Consider the following 19,903-nt stretch of genomic DNA (forward strand, 5'->3'; position numbering starts at 1 on the left):
TGAAGGTTCTAGTTACACCTCTGCCACTAATTGTTAGAATACTCAGAACAGGCTGATTGGATGGGTGGTTCGGGGGATATGCAGTTGGGCGGTTCGGGGGATATGCAGTTGTCTAAAGGACAGTGGCGGCTGGTGCTTGGTAATTCGAGGGGGCGGAAAACCAATGCCCCCCCCCCCCCCGACGATCGGTCAGCAGGCAGGCAACACACCCCCCCTCCCCCCGAACGGCCTGCCTCCTTACTTCCTCCTGTCGGAGCTGGGGAGTGCTGGATTGCTGAGCCACTGTGCTTCTCTTCCAGCCGTGTGTCCTCTGCCTCTTCCTGGCCACTGGCAAGTAAGATCGCTTCTCTTTTAGGCCAATTGCGAAAGGGGTCTTATAACCCGCTTCCTAAATGGCTTGGATTAGGATCCGTGTGACAATAGCGAATATTTATTCGCTATTGCCCTATTGCCATACAACTGGGTGGGCTCAGGGCGCAGTGCTCTGCGCCCCGAGCCCACCCTTTTTTGAAGCCTATTAGGCCAGGGGTCCGGAGGGGCGCTTCCTGATTTCCTGCATCAGAGCCCTGAAGGTTCTAGTTACACCAATGCCCCTAATTGGTAGAATACTCAGAACAGGCTGATTGGATGCAGGCCTTTTTTGTTGTTTTCCACCCAGCTCCCTCAACAAACGTCAATTTAAAAAAATGCCATTTGCAATCTGGGATTTTCCACCAGGGCCACCCCATGGAATGAATTTCAGCTGATTCAGCAGGAACCAGCCTAAATTCTATGCACGTAAGGTCAGCTTTATTCTGATTGCAGCGTGATAATCATTAAAGCAAGCCTAATAGAAAGGATGTATCTCTCTGTTCCAGGGGGGACTGATCTGATCTTTATTTGAACACACGCTTTCTGTCCTTTAGTACAGCATGTACCGCATCCTCCTAAATATCATTCTTTTACTTTCGAATCGTTAGTGAGTTCTGTTTCTAGGAAACAGAAAGACAATATGGTAATATGACAGCTCTGTGTCCTAAATCTTAACATATTTCCAGAAAGCAAGTAGGATTGGAAGGAATAAGCTTATGCAATTACTGCTGAAGAGCATATTTACTAACATAATTGGTAAAATCCTAGGGTTAGTGAGCCTGAGTAGAGCTTAGCCCAGCTGAAAAGTTTTATTAAATGGAATAAATAGTGTCTTGTTTTATCCACTTTTGTATTATAATCAGTACTGAGGCCATATTAAAAGCAATGTGCTACCATTTCGGTGCAGTGAATTTTACATGTGATTTTTAGGTGCCCTTTCATTGACTTCTATTACATAGTTAGGCTGAAAAAAGACACAAGTCCATCTAGCTCAACCAATTAAAAAAAAAAAAAAAGAAGAAAACAATCATATAATCCCATATACACAATCCTCTACCCGCAGTTGATCCAGAGGAAGGCGAAAAACCCCAGCAAAGCATGATCCAATTTGCTACAGCAGGGGGAAAAATTCCTTCCTGATCCCCCAGAAGGCAATCAGATATTCCCTAGATCAACTTTACCTATAATTATTAGTACCCAGTTATATTATGTACACCTAGGAAAGAATCCAGGCCTTTTTTAACCACTTCAGCTCCAGGAAGGTTTTACAGGGCCAATTTTTTTGCGATTCGGCACTGTGTTACTTTAACGAAATATTGCGCGGTTGTGCGATGCTGTACCCAAATACAATTGATGTCCTTTTTTCCCCACAAATAGAGCTTTATTTTGGTGGTATTTGATCCCCTCTGCAGTTTTTAGATTTTGTGCTATGAACAAAAAATTAGCGACAATTTAAAAAAACAAAAACCACCATATATTTTATTTTCTGCTATAAAACATTCCCAATAAAAAAAAATTGAAAAAAATCTAATTTTTTTTATCAGTTTAGGCCAATTTGTATTCTGCTACATATTTTTGGTAAAAAAAAATCCCAAAAAGCATATTTTAATCAGTTTGCGAAAAAGTTATAGCGTTTACAAACTACAGGATAGATTTTTGGAATTTTTATATATTTTTTTTGTTTTTATTAGTAATGGCGGCGATCAGCTTTTTTTTAGCGGGACTGCGACATTGCTGCAGACAGATCGGGTCCCTAACTGACATTTTTGACACTTTTTGGGGACCAGTGACATTAATACAGTAATCAGTGCTAAATAATATGCACGGTTACTGTATAAATGGCACTGGCAGGGAAGGGGTTAACACTGGGGGTTATCAAAGGGGTTAATGTGTGCCTAAATATGCTTACTAACTGTGTGGGGGAGGGTTCTGTGACAGGCACAGAGAGATCGGGGTTGTAGCTTAGCTGAAACTTCTGATCTCTCCCTGCCTGTCTGACAGAAGGCTCGCCTGCTTTGTTTACATAAGCAGGCGGGCCTTCTGTCAGTTTATCTGACGATCCCGGGAGGCAAACACTAGGCTAAACACACCGCCGAGACCTCGTGCACGAAATTATGTAGTACTACATGATTTTGCGCAGTCGAGCTGCCCTGCCACAGTAATACTACGGTGGGCGGTCGGCAAGAGGTTAAAGCAATCTCCTGAGCTGGCCAGAACCAGCTCTGGAGGGAGTCTATTCCACATTTTCACAGCTCTTACTGTGAAGAAACCTTTCCGTATTTGGAGATGAAATCTCTTTTCCTCTAGACCAGGGGTGTCAAACTCAACTTCATCGAGGGCCACATGTGCATTATGATTGCCCTCAAAGGGTCGGTTGTATCTCAACCCACTTACATCAGATGTCAAGAGTTCCCCACCACCCCCACCCCTTTCATCAATGTGCACCCCCTTACCTTGTGTTGCTGCTGGGAAGAAGCTGGGAGCAGAGCTAGGAAGCAGAAAGTGAAGGGTCTGGGGGAGGCCCAAAGGAGGGCTAGAGCTCTACTGAACCTCTAGGAGAGGTGTGAGGGCCACATGAAATGGCCTGGAGGGCCGAATTCGGCCCGCAGGCCTTGTGTTTGACACATGTGCTCTAGACTATTAGACCGTGTGCTTTCTGAAAGTCCACCAACAGTGTATATGGAGGAATCCCTCCCGTGAAGCTTTTGTGCTCTCCCAGTAGGGGTCCGCGGTGAGCAAAAGTTACAAAGAGCTACCCCAGTCAGTGAATGGCTGGAGGAAGCTGTTTACAGGACTTTTGAGCTAACCAGAGTGTCAAAAGTCAAGTTCAAGCACAAGTTCAGCAAGTCAGTATTTTTCAAGGGCCAGCAAGCATTGGTCGGCATTCAGCTGGCATCAAGACAGCGCTGAAAGGCATTTTTTTGCAAAGTTTCCCAATTGTACCTAGTTGAGCCTGGAGTATCCCACTCATTCCCTTCTCCCATCCCCATTATCAAACAAAACAAACCAAAGATGCCGAACTGGTCTTTGACTCAAATCTCACACTTGGGTATTGAGCTTAAATGGGCTGAAGGTGTCACCGGTAACAATGGCAGACCCATATCAGGCCCAATGCCTGGAAAACCTGCTACATTTACAAATCCTATGAAACTTTTTTTTTTTTTTAGGAATCAAAGGTCTAAGCCTGTAATGTTCTGGTACCTTTGGTACCCTAATTCCACTTTTCCTAAGTGTATGCGCCCCACCATTCTCTTTTGGTAAGGTGCGCATACACCTTTAAGACCGATGCTGTCATCACTGAGCGCCGCTGGAGCGGCTATTTCAACCTCCGGCGGTCTCACTCACATGTTCGTTCAACGCCACATAATCTGCCTTGAAGCTCTCATGCTTGCAAGCATACCTCGCTATCGGAACCACGCTGCTGATTCCTGTATCCCGCTACCGGATCATCCGCTCTTGCCGAACCTCTCCTCTACTACATTGCTGCTAGTGATAAGTACCCCACAGGGGAAACCTCTATAACCTTCATACTAAAGCTTACACTATCTAGCTCTGCATACTAAGGACTATTACTACATCTGCATTAACTAAGATTGCTAGCTCTTGAGCCTAATACCATCTGCTCTTGCACTGGGTTGGTCTATCCTGTATGTTCACCTGCTACTCTATCATCTGCTACCATACATGATTGCTTAACCTATCTGCATCCCATCTGCTACTATCTTACTTTCAAGAACATTCCTTTCAAGTGTCTGTCATCTACCATCTCTACCCAACCTGTCTCTTCAGCCTATCATCACTATATTACTATACATATAAGTCACTCTAGGAACATCTTATTGAGTGTGTGTATCTACTTGCTGAATTGAGACTATCCACACATGATGAGTCTTGGGAGTTGGGATTGGTGTCTCAGCGTTTCTCTACATGACTACTGAAGTGGAATATTTCTGCAGCTGTAAATCCACATTATACATAAAACGCAGGAGCGTTACAAAGCCACAGGTGTCAAACACAAGGCCAGCGGGCCGAATCCGGCCCTCCAGGCCATTTTATGTGGCCCTCGCACCTCTCCTGTAGCTGCAGGAGAGCTCCAGCCCTCCTCCAGACCTTATACTTTCTGCTTTCCAGCAATGCCTCCAGCTTCTTCCCAGCAGCACCACAAGGTAAGGGAGGTTCACTGTGATTTAAGGGAGGGTGGGGGACTCCACTTTTGATGGTGGGGGTGCTCTTGACGTCTTATGTAAGGGTAGGGGATGCCTTTGACATCTAGTCTTACAGATACAAGCGGCCCTTTTGAGGGCAATCATAATGCTGATGAGGCCCGCGCTTAAATCGAGTTTGACACCCCTGGTCTAAGCAGTATACAGGTACTTGCAACATGAGCAAGGCATCATATAACCAAAAAAACCCAGATATAACCATAGAGAGAAGCACCAGAAAGTAAGATATATATCAACTCCATAGATATTCAAAGCCAAAAATATGATACCAGAGGAAAAAAGAGTAAGCGGAGTAGGGGGAGGGGGACAAAAAAGGTTAAGTGGGAGAGGACTAGGGTAAGGGAGGAGAAATCATTGACGACAATTTGGAAAGGAAAGAGGGGAGAAAATGGAGGGGGGGGGGGGGATAGCCAGAAGAGTGGGTTAGAGAGAGCAGCCAGGGAAGGGGAAACCAAATGATCAAGGTCCCACAACTGGGCTTGGAGGAGAAACATCAATCAGCATACAGCCCCATGTAGTCTATCCAATTGGACCAGATTTTGTCAAACTTTTTGGGGCAGTTTCTTTTAGTGTATGTGAGCTTTTACAATGGTAGAGCAGAGTTAAGAGAGAGGCTGAAACAGTCGGTGTGCAATAGGTGGCATAAAATATTACCAATGTAGTATACCTTCCCATAGTTTGATCTTCAAAAATATTCAGTAGTAGACATTTGGGGTCCCACTTGAGGGTTAAGTCGGTAACCTTATTAAGGTCGCCCAGCACCTGCTCCCAGAACAATTGGAGTGAGGGACAGGACCAAACCATGTGTAGAAAGGATACCTCTAGCATACCATAATGGGGGGCAAGATGATGAGACATCAGGGTAGATGGCTGCCAATCTCTGCAGGGTATAGTAGGCTCTATGTAGGAATTAGGGGAACATAGAAAAGTGAAGGCAGAAAAAAGACTGAGTAGTCCATTGAATCTGCCCAATTTTGTTTGTTTTGGGGTTTTTTTTTCATTAACTTTTCTTGTCTAGGTATCGATCTAGGTTTGTCCCAAGCATGTTTGAAGCCATTTACTGTTGACTGACTCACTACCTCTGCTGGAAGTTTATTCCAAGCATCAGTTACCCTTTCAGTAAAATACTTTCTAAGATTAGTTTTGAACTTTCCCCCAGTTAGTTTGAGATCATGACCCGTGTTCTTGATTTTAGCTTCATATTGGAAAAACTGCCTTCCTGAATCTTATTCACCCCCTTGATGTATTTAAAGGTTTCAATCTGTCTCCCCTTTCCTCTCTTTTCTCCAGACTGTACATATTAGAGCCCATTAACATTAGCGCGACTTGTCAGGCGACAGCGGTGCACGCGACTTCACAGGTCGCCCCCCGAAGTCGTGTCGCCTCAGTGTGAATGGGCTCTTAAAGTGATTGAAATAACAAACAAATTATAATTACCTCCTCTGTGCAGTGGTTTTTGCATAGGGCAGCCTTTTTCGAGTCCCTCTTCAACTCTCCTAGCCCGTCACTCCTGGAGTGTCCCCAAAGCAAGCAGCTTGCTATAGGGGCACCCAAGCCAAGCTGCAGCTCCATGTATCCATTCAGACACGGAGCTGCCGTTCGGCCCGTCCCCCCTCTCCTGATTGACTAACTGGGTTTGATTGACAGCAGCAGGAGCCAATGGCGCTGCTACTGTGTCTCAGTCAGCTGAGGAACTTGTGAACATCGCTGGATAGAGAGAGGGCTCAGGTAAGTATTAGGGGGGCTGAGGGGGGCTGCTGCACACAGAAGGCCTTTTATCTTAATGCATAGAATGTATTAAGATAAAAAAAAAACTGCCTTTACAACCACTTTAAGTTCCTGAAGTCGTTCAATATGTTTTATCCCCCAGACCTTTCATCAATTTTGTTACGCGTCTCTGGACTCATTCTATCTTATCAATATCTTTTTGTAAGTTAGATCTCCAGAACTAGACACACTCCGTTCACAGAACCAGATTGCATGCGGTATTCAGGTGTTTTCCCAAATACTGCATGTGATTCTGAAAATGTCAACTCACTACTGCTTTATGTGGTATTTACCGCATAAAGCAAAAACGCTGGGTAAATACCGCATAACACCGTGAGTGAAAGTAAAAAAAAAAAAAAAAAAAAATGCATGTGATAAATAAGTAGTGGTCCCGGCACGCAATATTTAAAGAACTGGCAGCTGCCGCATCCTTAACAACTGATGAATCAGCTGTCAGCTGGGTTTCCTGCTGCCAGCTAGGAGTAAAAAAAAAAAAAAGTTGCAGGCAATTACAAAATCAGGGAAAAAGCGTGGGGTCCCCCAGGAAATCCATACTAGGCCCTTCTGTCCCCGTGTGTCATTTGCCAGAGGAATGCTGGGTTTATAGCATCACAAGGGGGTGGGGTCACCGGGTGGCCAAGCCACTACGTTTTTTTAAGTACTGGCAGACAGCGGGAGCCTTCAGTATGAGCGGAGCTTTTTTTTGTTTTCTTCACGTCGACAGTGGCGGCAGGTGTTATGATTCACGATGGCTCTACACCAGGGGACGTTTTTATTTTTTAATAAAAATATAGGATCCGTCAAAAACTGTCTAATGTCTTTTTTCAGCGCTAGAATCTCCATCCAACCTGTTTCGTCCATTTGGACATTATCAAGTGGTCCTCTTGTGTCAACGTCCGCCATCTTTCTGTAGCCTAGCCTCATACTCCCTGTCGTGGTAATTCAAATATCGAGGCTATAAATGATCCATCGGCTATATTTGAATAGACCAGGAAAGTAAGTATTAAAAAACAGTCAAACATAAAAAGGAAAAAGCAGGCCCGCTGCAAAAATTATATATAGTATTAAAAAAATTATAATTGAATATTATATTTTATTATATTATCTGCAAAGAACTCTGAAGGAGCATTCAAAGCAAGATAAACAATAGTAATAACATCATATAAATAATTCCTATATTGGGGGACTGTACCCCCAATGTTGTACCCTCAGGATTCTTTTTTCGTAGGTCATTTTAAGCTGTATAAAATGATCCTTGGCCGAGATCATAGTGGTAATTGATCCATACATTATGTTTTGAAAACCTTGGCTGGAAGGAAATCAGGGCCTGGGGTTTTCCCTTCTTGAAGAGATGACACCGCAAATTGAAGTTCTTTTAGGGTAATAGGGCTATCCAAACTATTTCTGCCTCCGTTTTTGGCCTAGCCATAGATTAACAACGGAGTAACACAGATAGTGGCTAGGTATGCAATAAAGTACACAGAAACTATGAAGCTTCTGACATTGCTTCCACCAAATATTTCCTGAAGCCCCAGGGAACAAGGCACTGTAAAGGAGTAGAAGCAAAAAGGTAGCAAAGTTCCCCATTGCAGAGAGACTGCACCTAAATCGTGGAGACACAACAGATACGTATTCAACAACACACCAAGGCTCATGGACCCACTCACTGCCAATGAATAGTCTCTATCCTGGCAGAGGCCTCCTCTGGAGAAGTCAGGAATCTGACCGTCTCATCAAGCGCAGCATGACTGGGAATAACATGCTGTACGTGAGGCCTTTTGCCCTAAACTTTGCATGGAATGAATCAAAGGACTTCTGTTGTCGCTGGGTTTCCACAGAATAATCAGGGAATATCAGAAGCCTAGCTTTCTCATAGCGGAGCTAACAAGATCCTGATCCTTGAAGTGGAGCAGCTTAAAGATGAAGGTACAAGGGGGCGCCTCCTGGGCACCTTTTTAGTAGCAGGTATGCGATTCACCCTCTCCACTGTGAAAAATTGAGAGAAGCAGGCATTAGGGAGCAATATGGTCAGGAGCCGCTCAGTAAAGGCTGTAGGATCCTTACTGGAGGTGGCGGGCTTCTCGGAGCCTCTCGTCCGCTGGGGCAGGCCGTGCGCGGCGCCATCTTGGGGCCCAGACATCCCGGATTCCTCCCGCAATTTGCGGCGGTGCATCGCCCGAAGACCAGCCGGAGACATCACAGGCGTGTGCCCGACGGTACAAGGTTGTCGCCGAGACCCGGTAGGTGTCTTAGGAGACCGGGGAAAGGATCAATGTACGGATTCGAGCGGGAGCTCAGTGAGATGCGACCTCTCACATGCCGTTCCTGGCCACGCCCCTGTAGGATCCTTACCCTCAGCTCCTTCAGGGAGGCCCAGGATTCGCAGATTATTTCTCCGGTTGCGATTCTCAGCATCCTCGGCCCAGGCCTCCTGGGATTTTACTTTAATTTTCAAGGTGTGCAGGTCCACGCTGTGATCTATGACAGTATCCTACACAGTAGAAAGCCACTGCTCTACCTCAGTTACTAGACTGTGGAAAGAGTCTCTTTATTTGTCTGCAGATGGTCAATCTTATCTGTTAGAGCGGTCTGGCAGGTAGTGATAGCCTGCATGATCGCTACCAGGTCAGCTGATGTGGCCGGAGACTGATCAGACTCCTTGCATTGTTTACATACCAGATGGCTCTCCTGTCAGTATTGCCGAAGATCGCAGGAGGCCGGCGGCGATCGAGCCTGCTTCTCCCGCAGTCTGCCTCCCGCTGTGTCTAATCACAGCGGAAGCGCGGCTACGGCGGCGTGCGTGCGCCGCCAAAACCGTGTGCATATAATCACGTAGATCTACGTGATTATGTGCAGCCGAGTGTAACGTTCATGCGTTTTTGTTAATGGATGGATTTTCAGCTGCAGAATTATCACACTCAGTAGCCTTGTAGAGATACTGTTGAATAAACCATAAATTACAATAAAATTCAAAAGTGCATAATGAAATTCATATGTGCATAATAAATAAATAAATAAAACTGCATAATGAAATATATCATCAAGTGCAATGGTGCTGTGCTAAAAGTGTGCATAAACGACCTGTTAAATATCACCATAAAACAAGTGCAGTAATAAAACTTATATAAAGTCCATAATAAAAGTCCTTTTTCAAATTATAAAGTGCTGGTGCTCATCCGTGTTGCTTGTGGGGTCTCCCCCTTTGTGGATGTACTTACCACAATCTGGCTTAAACTGAGCAGGAAATGATAATCATGGTGATCTTTGAATTCATTAATGTTGGCTAGAAATCCAATTAAGACTCCTTTTCCTCTTTGAATACTCCCAAGTGTCCTCATAAAAAGAAAAAACTTTCCATGGTGAAGCCCGTTTAAAAATGCAATTTATTAGGGTTAACAGACAATGGGATACTCACAAACATAGTGTTATAAAAGACATGTAAAACACTCGGCTCGGTGGTTAACTGCTCCCGCAGCGTGCGCTTCACCGACCGGATATCATGTGACAGGGCTCTCGGCCAATCGCTAGACGCGTTTCGCTGTTGAACACAGCGTCTTCTGTAGCTAGCTATCCGAGCCTGTCACTAAGCTTAAATAGTATTGTACTGTGCATCTCTTCCGGTTACCACTATCTCCTTACTTAAAAGTTTCTCTTCACTACCTAGTGTAATATTTAGTTATATCTTATGGCTTGATGTATTAGTCTAATTTTTTATCAAATGATAATATAATTACGATCGTTCTGAAAAGCCTATTTGATTTAATGGACACCCTGCCCTCTAGTGGTGAGATGAGGAACCTCCTCTCTCTGAGTGACATCCATTCGAGTTGTGCTACAATTAAACCCTTAGGTTGATACCGTCTATTTGCATACATAGTGCAGGATGGCATACGATACCTGATTCTATATTACTGGTTAAGATATGTTCAATGTAAATATAAATATGATATATTAGTATACTTAGTTGCGATATTTACTTATGCTGCCACCTAGCGGTAAAGGCTAGCATTATTCTTATGCTCTTTGTTACATGATTGCACCCATACACCTTCCAATGGCGTACAATCTCTGTTACTTTTATGCATACATATATAAATAAATAAATATCATATAGATATAAGGAAAACAGGATTTTTAAAAGGTTTCAAGCTTAAATTAACTGAGGTTATTGTAAATTCATGTTAAAATTATATATTAAGATTATATATTAAAATTAAATAAATAAATAATAGCATCTCTAAAATCATTTAAAAATCATTTATGAAGCAGTTAATATCTATTTCAATATTTAATCCCTTCGGCGTCATGCTGTCAAGTTTATGGATCCACCATGTCTCATTCCGAGAAATGGCTCTTTTCATGTTGGTGCCTCGCCAATGTTTTTCTATAGTATCTATAGCGCAGAATTTTAATTTACTTGGATCCTTATTATGGTAGATTCTAAAGTGGTTTGATAAACTGTGCTTTTTGAAGCCTTTTTTAATGTTGGCCACATGCTCTCTCAGTCTTATCCTTAGCTCTCTTGTTGTGCGTCCTATGTACTGGAGTCCACACTCACATTCCAATAAATAGGTAACGTAAGAGCTTCTGCATGTGATAAATTTGTTTATTTTAAATTTTTGACCTGTGACTGTGGATCTGAATTCAGTTTCTTTTCTTGATTTATTTTTCTTTTTGCATGTGCGACAAATAACACATTCACCACATCTAAAGTATCCTTTTTGATCCAAAAATGTTACCATTTTCTTAGGTGGATCGGGGATATTTTTCGCTATTATATCTTTTAAAATTGGGGGTTTTCTGTAAATAAAATTTGTTTTTTTTGGTAAAATTTTACTAAAAGTTGGATCTCTCATTAAAATCGGCCAATGTGTTTTAAAAACATGTTCCAATTGTTTGTATTGCCTATTAAAATCCGTACAAAACGCTATCTGGTAAGGTTTTTCCGTTTTTTTCTTTGTGGTTTGTAACAATTCCTTACGGTCCATATTGGTTACCTTTTTCTGTATTTGCTGTAAGGTCGATGACTTGTATCCTTTATCTTTAAATCTTTCTATTAAAGTTTTAGATTGTTGTAGAAAATCTTGTTCGGTTTGACAGTTTCTTCTGATTCGAAGTAGCTGTCCTTTGGGAACCGCGGATAGCCATTTGGGATGGTGGTTACTGCTCATTGGAATATAGCTATTCCTATCCGTGCTTTTAAAATACGTTCTTGTGGCCATCTGGTTGTTCAATTTAAAAATGGTTAGATCCAAATAATTAATTTCCGTTTTGTTTATGCTGCCAGTAAAAGAGATTTGATACGTGTTAAAATTCAATTGTTCTAAAAATTCTGCGAGCGATTCTTGGGAGCCCTCCCATATAATTAAAATATCATCTATAAATCTCTTGAATCCTCTTAGTTGGGGGTGTGGGTTGTTAAAGATATATTCCGCTTCCCATTTATTCATGAATATGTTGGCTACTGTCGGTGCGTACTTTGCCCCCATAGCTACGCCTTTTACCTGTTTAAAAAAGTGCTTATTGTGCCAAAAATAATTATTGCACATTGCCAATTTTAAAATGTCGAGTATAAATTCTATTTGGGGCGAAAGTAATTTCTTATCTTCTTTGAGGGCCCACTCCACTGCTGCCAGGGCGTCATTTTGTCTGATGTTTGTGTAGAGTGAATTCACATCCACACTAGCTAAGATTGTATTATCAGTTGTTGTTATTTTTTCTATATAGTTAATTACATCTTTACTATCTTTAATGTATGATCCATTTTTTTGTGCTAAGGGCTGCAGATGGTAGTCAATGTATTCACCCACTCTTGCAAAAATGGATTCAATACCATTAATAATGGGGCGTCCTGGGGGCTTTATTGAATCCTTGTGTATTTTTGGTACTTGATAAATGATTGGCATTTTAGGGGCGTCAGGTATCAGGTATCTCATTTCTTTTTTGTTTAAAATATCATCTTTGTAGGCTTTTTTGATTATTTTTGTTAATTTGGCTTTTAATTTATTTAGTGGATTTCCTTTTAGTTTTTGATATGTCTCACTATCATGAACAATTCGATCCAACTCTTCTGTATATTGGTCTTTATCTAAAATTACTATCCCCCCCCCCCTTGTCCGCAGGTCTTATAATAATATTTTTCTTTTTTTCTAATGCTTCTATGTTTCGCTGTAATTTCTTACTTCCTGGGACTGGATGTATGGATATTTTCTCAATGTCCTGTTGTACCATAAGTTTGAAGACGTCTAGGCATTGATTATTGTTTGGTTTAGGGTTGAATGTAGATTTATTTTTTAGGGTACTGTGTATAAATCTCTTTTGTTCTGTATCTATTGCTTCATTTGTGTTATCTGATTTATTGGCATATATTTTTTTGATGTTCAAAGTTCTCACGAACTTTTGTAGATCAATAAGAGCTAAGGATAAGACTGAGAGAGCATGTGGCCAACATTAAAAAAGGCTTCAAAAAGCACAGTTTATCAAACCACTTTAGAATCTACCATAATAAGGATCCAAGTAAATTAAAATTCTGCGCTATAGATACTATAGAAAAACATTGGCGAGGCACCAACATGAAAAGAGCCATTTCTCGGAATGAGACATGGTGGATCCATAAACTTGACAGCATGACGCCGAAGGGATTAAATATCGAAATAGATATTAACTGCTTCATAAATGATTTTTAAATGATTTTAGAGATGCTATTATTTATTTATTTAATTTTAATATATAATCTTAATATATAATTTTAACATGAATTTACAATAACCTCAGTTAATTTAAGCTTGAAACCTTTTAAAAATCCTGTTTTCCTTATATCTATATGATATTTATTTATTTATATATGTATGCATAAAAGTAACAGAGATTGTACGCCATTGGAAGGTGTATGGGTGCAATCATGTAACAAAGAGCATAGGAATAATGCTAGCCTTTACCGCTAGGTGGCAGCATAAGTAAATATCGCAACTAAGTATACTAATATATCATATTTATATTTACATTGAACATATCTTAACCAGTAATATAGAATCAGGTATCGTATGCCATCCTGCACTATGTATGCAAATAGACGGTATCAACCTAAGGGTTTAATTGTAGCACAACTCGAATGGATGTCACTCAGAGAGAGGAGGTTCCTCATCTCACCACTAGAGGGCAGGGTGTCCATTAAATCAAATAGGCTTTTCAGAACGATCGTAATTATATTATCATTTGATAAAAAATTAGACTAATACATCAAGCCATAAGATATAACTAAATATTACACTAGGTAGTGAAGAGAAACTTTTAAGTAAGGAGATAGTGGTAACCGGAAGAGATGCACAGTACAATACTATTTAAGCTTAGTGACAGGCTCGGATAGCTAGCTACAGAAGACGCTGTGTTCAACAGCGAAACGCGTCTAGCGATTGGCCGAGAGCCCTGTCACATGATATCCGGTCGGTGAAGCGCACGCTGCGGGAGCAGTTAACCACCGAGCCGAGTGTTTTACATGTCTTTTATAACACTATGTTTGTGAGTATCCCATTGTCTGTTAACCCTAATAAATTGCATTTTTAAACGGGCTTCACCATGGAAAGTTTTTTCTTTTTATGAGGACACTTGGGAGTATTCAAAGAGGAAAAGGAGTCTTAATTGGATTTCTAGCCAACATTAATGAATTCAAAGATCACCATGATTATCATTTCCTGCTCAGTTTAAGCCAGATTGTGGTAAGTACATCCACAAAGGGGGAGACCCCACAAGCAACACGGATGAGCACCAGCACTTTATAATTTGAAAAAGGACTTTTATTATGGACTTTATATAAGTTTTATTACTGCACTTGTTTTATGGTGATATTTAACAGGTCGTTTATGCACACTTTTAGCACAGCACCATTGCACTTGATGATATATTTCATTATGCAGTTTTATTTATTTATTTATTATGCACATATGAATTTCATTATGCACTTTTGAATTTTATTGTAATTTATGGTATATTTGCACATTAACACTTTTGAGCAGCGCTGCAAACACAGACCAACACATTCAAAAAGCACTTGCACTTTTTATTGCAGCCAGCAGCTCATTCATCTGTTTTAATTAATTTAATTTATTTACCATAAGCGCGAGGTACACTAGTTTCACACTGTTGAATAAACCTATCCAACTCTCAGGACTTCATCACGGTGTACAGCCTGTTATGCAATATACATATACTCAATCAGATGTTTTAGTGGAGGGATAGAACATATGAGAATGTATAGATGAGAGACAGGTTGTATGGTGATTACTAGGAGTAATATTAGGAGAGTTGCAGGTGATGGTAAAGCAGATAGGTTCTGATGTCTAGTATAGTGCAGATGGTAAGAGGACACAGATGGAGTATACTTAGACAGAGTAACCTAGTGCAAGGATAGTTGAAGGTAGTCCCAAGAGCTAACAGTCTATGCAGATGGTATGGAATAGATAGATAGATAGTCCTGGTAATTGCAGTAGATGATTGTAGGAGATTGGTTAGTAAGGAATCCCCTGTGGGGTACTTATCACTTAGATAGGTTAGTAGTAACAATGTCCATAGATAGAGTGGTGATCCCGTAGCGAGATACGGATCAGCGGCGAGGTTCCGGCGTCAGTTCAGCAAAGGAAATGTCAGCAGCTCTGACTTCACAGGAGAAGGTGCGGTGAACATGTGGTTTGAACGAGCGATGAGTGAGAGAAAGCCGGCGATTGAAATAGCCGCTCATAGCGGCGCTCGGCAATGATGTCATCCGGTCTTAAAGGTATATGCGTCTCTTGTTACACAAGATGGGACGCAATTAGCAAAGGAGAAATATGGAACAAGGGTACCAGAGGTACCAGAACATTACACCGAGCCGTCCTGCCGCAGTAAATCTGTGTGGGGCGGTCGGCAAGTGGTTAAAAGTGCATGCTTCAGGGATATCAAATTATCCTGATATCAAGAACAGATTTGGATATATATATATATATATATATATATATATATATATATATATATATATATATATATATATATATATATATATATATATATATATATATACACACACACACATATATGCACACACACATATATGCACATACACAATATATTACCAAAAGTATTTGAATGCCTGCCTTCTTTACACGCACATGAACTTCAACGGCATCCCAGTCTTAGTCCATAGTGTTTAATGTTGAGTTGGCCCACCCTTTGCAACTAGAACAGCTTAAACTAGGAACCACAAGGTTTAGGAGTGTGTCTATGGGAATGGATAAGCGAGTTTGGGGTGGAGGAACTTGACTGGCCTGCCCTCAAGTCCTGACCTCAACCTGATAGAACACCTTTGGAATGAATTAAAGCGGAGACTGTGAGCCAGGCCTTCTCAGCCACATCAGTGTCTGACCTCACAAATGCGCTTCTGGAAGAATGGTCAAACATTCCCATAAACACACTCCTAAACCTTGTGGACAGCCTTCCCAAAAGAGTTGAAGCTGTTATAGCTGCAAGGGGTGGTCCAAGTCAATATTGAACCCTACGGACCAAAACTGGGATGCCATTAAAGTTTACGTGCGTGTAAAGGCAGGCGTTCTAATACATATATATATATATATATATATATATATATATATATTTGGGAAACCCCAAAACGCATGGGTTTCAGTAACATTTTGACTGTTGAAGCCAGATTGAAAAATATATTTATTTTACAAAGATGTAGGTAGAAAGACATGTTTGGAGAGCAATTCAGTCACATTTTGTTGTGTTGGCTTAAAAACAATTGCTCTATCTAGCTAAGGACTTGTTTTACAATTTATATGTTTTACAAATGGTGGGACCTATCTATATAAATTCTTTTGAAGTCCCATTTGAGTCTTTGGTGACATTCTTTGATATGCAGATGGTCATTCACATAGGCTTTTCACTTCCAAGGCTCGTTGGCTGAACAGGTCTTCAAAGGCTGAAATAACAATCTTGCAAATGAAGGGCTGGGCAACTGGTGTGAAACTGGTGGTCTCAGACATTTAACAAGAAATAAAGGATGTTAGACAATCTGCTTTATTACAAATATATTATATATAAAATATATTTTGTATATAACTAAAAGGGCTGTTCCCTTTTCCGCATCAATATATATGTGCAACAATCACACCATAAATGGTAAATACATGGATAAGCCACATCCAGTTTGGTTTTATATCAAGAAGGAAAATTCATGACAACCAACTTAAACCAGGACCATTGCCAACTGTGTGCTAAGTACTAGTTAGAGGAGCCTGAAAGCAGACTATGGGTTTCAATCACAAAGAAAACCCTTTTTGTCCATTATATAGAGTAATCCTCTAAAGAGCTGAAATCCCACAGAAGTAGCATTTCACTTTAATACATATAGTGCTGTAAATGGTATAGACATTTAAGCTTCAGCTGGATATTATTAATACACTGCAAGGGTATTGAGCTCACCGGAAATCAAAGAAGGCCAATGCACAAATTCATAACAACTCAAATATACAGACTGAATAGCAGAGCCTATTCATTTTTATAATAGAGAAGCGTTGTGACAGTGAAAAGCATAGCCATTATATTAAACATGGTCCTGTAGACAATGTTCTTTGTATCCAGATCAACAAATGTCAACTTAAAAAAAAAAAAAAAACACATCAGCCGCAATACATATCCATGGTTATATTCTAGCTGGTGATATAAAGGCAGAGGTTTAGAGCTGTATTTACAAAAGAGTCATAATAACCAATATTAACAAAAGTGTACCTGTAATAGAACATCCAAGGGTGGAATTTTACAAAACAGTTCTGAAGTTAATGGGTGTAGCCCCGCTCAATGCTCTGTGAGATTGGGTAATTAGGCTGCTGCTGTGTTGATGGTTGGAAACCTAATCTGGTGAAGCTAATAATTAACCACTTTACCACCGGAGGATTTTGCTGTCTTACGCCCAGGCCACTTTTTTGCGATTCGGCACTGTGCGACTTTAACTGACAATTGCACGGTCGTGCGACGCCGTACCCAAACGAAATTTACGGCCTTTTTTTCCCACAAATAGAGCTTTCTTTTGGTGGTATTTGATCACCTGTGCGATTTTTACTTTTTGCACTATAAACAAAAAAAAGCGTAAATTTTGAAAAAATAACAATATTTTTCACATTTTTTTATATGAAATTCCCCCCCAAAAAAATGTAAAAATCAAATTTTTTTTTAATTTTTGGCCAATTTGTTTTCTGCTACCTATGTTTGGCAAAAAAAAATCACATTAAGCGTATTTTGATTGGTTTGCGCAAAAGTTATTGCGTTTAAAAACTACGGCAAAGATTTCTGTCATTTTTGGTGTTTTTTTTTTTAACGAGTAATGGCGGTGATCTGCGATTTTATTTGCGGGACTGCGACATTGCGGCGGACAGATCGGACCCTTGACTGACATTTTTGATACTTTTGAGGGTACCAGTGACATTACTATAGTAATCAGTGCTATATATATGCAATGTTACTGTAAAAATGACACTGGCAGGGAAGGGGTTAATTTTATTGGAGAGGGAGGGGTTAATGTATGCCTGGTGCTTACTAACGTGTGTGGGGGGAGGTGACTGAGTGACACAGGGACAGATCGCAGGTTCAGCTATGCTGAACCCTGCAATCTGTCACTGTCTGTCACTTAGGAGATCCGCCCGCTTTGTTTACACAAGCGGGCGGATCTCCAGACTCGATTCCCCGACGATCGGGGAAGAGCGGCGGCGATTGCCGCTGCTCCTCCCCTGGCCCGACTCCCGCTGTGACTGAAAACAGCGGGAGCGAGCCTCCGGCGGCGGCGCACGCGCCACCGAGAGGGGGGAATGTCTGGTGACGTAGGTCTACGTCGTCAGACGATAACGAGCCACTTTGCCGCAGTACATTTAATGTTACTGGTCGGCAAGTTTTTAAAGGTGCATGATACAAATAATACAATACATTTTTCTAATAAGTGTAGAATCAATTAAAACATAAAATAAAGTGCTGAAATTAAAAAAAGTTATAGCAAGATGAAATTCAATACTGTGAATAAAGTGCTCCATGCAATAAAAATAGTCCATAAACATCTAAAAGTCCATCAAACTTTTGTGAAAGTGACTCCAACTTGGCGTGCTCCCCCCCCGTATGTGCCCCCACTCACCAGCTATATGCATATGACAAGCCCAGATAATATGTCTCTTTCTCTACTCCTTTCCACATAGTGCTAAGGCCCGTACACACGATAAGAAAATCGTAAGTAAAATTTTGTCCGACGAACGTTCTACCGATTTTCGGATCGTTAGTATGGGGCTTTCGACAGTCGATTACGAATTTTTGTACGATAAAAACTGGATGTGCAGGCTATAAAATGTTTATTGTACATGAACACAACGACCCCTGCGCGTGTGCCCGGCGGACCCGATGTCCGCCGGTCACTCGCGATCGTCCAGTACAGCGGGAGAAAGGCAGGCGGCTAGTGTAAACAAAGCCGCCTGTCATTCTCCCCTATGTAAGTGCAGAGATCATACGGTCCTGCTATGCAGGATCGTATATCTCTGTAGTTACACCACTAGCCACATCCCTTCACAGTTAGAAGCACGCCCCTAGGGACACACTTAACCCCTCCTTTTCCAATAAAGTTAACCCCTTCCCTGCCAGTGTCATTTTTACAGTAACAGTGCATATGTATAGCACTGATTACTGTAGTAATGTCACTGGTACCCCCAAAAGTGTCAAAAATGTCAGTCAAGGGTCCGATCTGTCCGCCGCAATGTCGCAGTCCCGCAAAGAAAATCGCAGATCGCCGCCATTACTAGTTAAAAAAAAAAAAAAAAAAAATGACAAAAATCTTTCCCTTAGTTAGTAAACGCAATAACTTTTGCGCAAACCAATCAAAATACGCTTATTGCGATTTTTTTTACCAAACATATGTAGCAGAAAACAAATCGGCCAAAAATGTTAAAAAATTTGATTTTTACATTTTTGGGAATATCATATAAAAAAATGTGAAAAATATTGTTACTTTTGCAAAATTGTCGCTCTTTTTTTGTTTATAGCGCATGATCAAAAAAATTGCACAGGTGATCAAATACCACCAAAAGAAAGCTCTGTTTGTGGGAAAAAAAGGACGCCAAATTAGTTTAGGTACAGCGTCGCACGACCGCGCAATTGTCTGTTAAAGTCACGCAGTGCCGAATCGCAAGATAGGGCCTGGTCAGGAAGGGGGTAAAATCTTCCGGGGGTTAAGTGGTTAACTTTGGGATGTACAATATATGTTGTATCTACCATCAGGCTGTTAGAAATCGCGGGGCCCCGTACAGACTACCTGGCAGGGCCCCCCCAAGAAAATATTAAAGATATATTTAGCTAAAATTACAACAAAATCACTATTATCAGACACAAATATAACATAACTCGCATAATTCCTGCTAAATCTAAAAAAAAAAAACTATGTTAAATAAAAAAGAAGATGAGAGGAAAAAAATATACAGGCTGGGCATTTGGAGTTCAGTGATCAGAGAGACAGAGAGAGAAACAATGTTAAAATTTACAAATAAACTCCTGAGCAGAGATAA

Source organism: Pelophylax lessonae, assembly GCF_965119305.1.
Source record: "Pelophylax lessonae genome assembly, chromosome: 7".
Taxonomy (NCBI): Eukaryota; Metazoa; Chordata; class Amphibia; order Anura; family Ranidae; genus Pelophylax; species Pelophylax lessonae.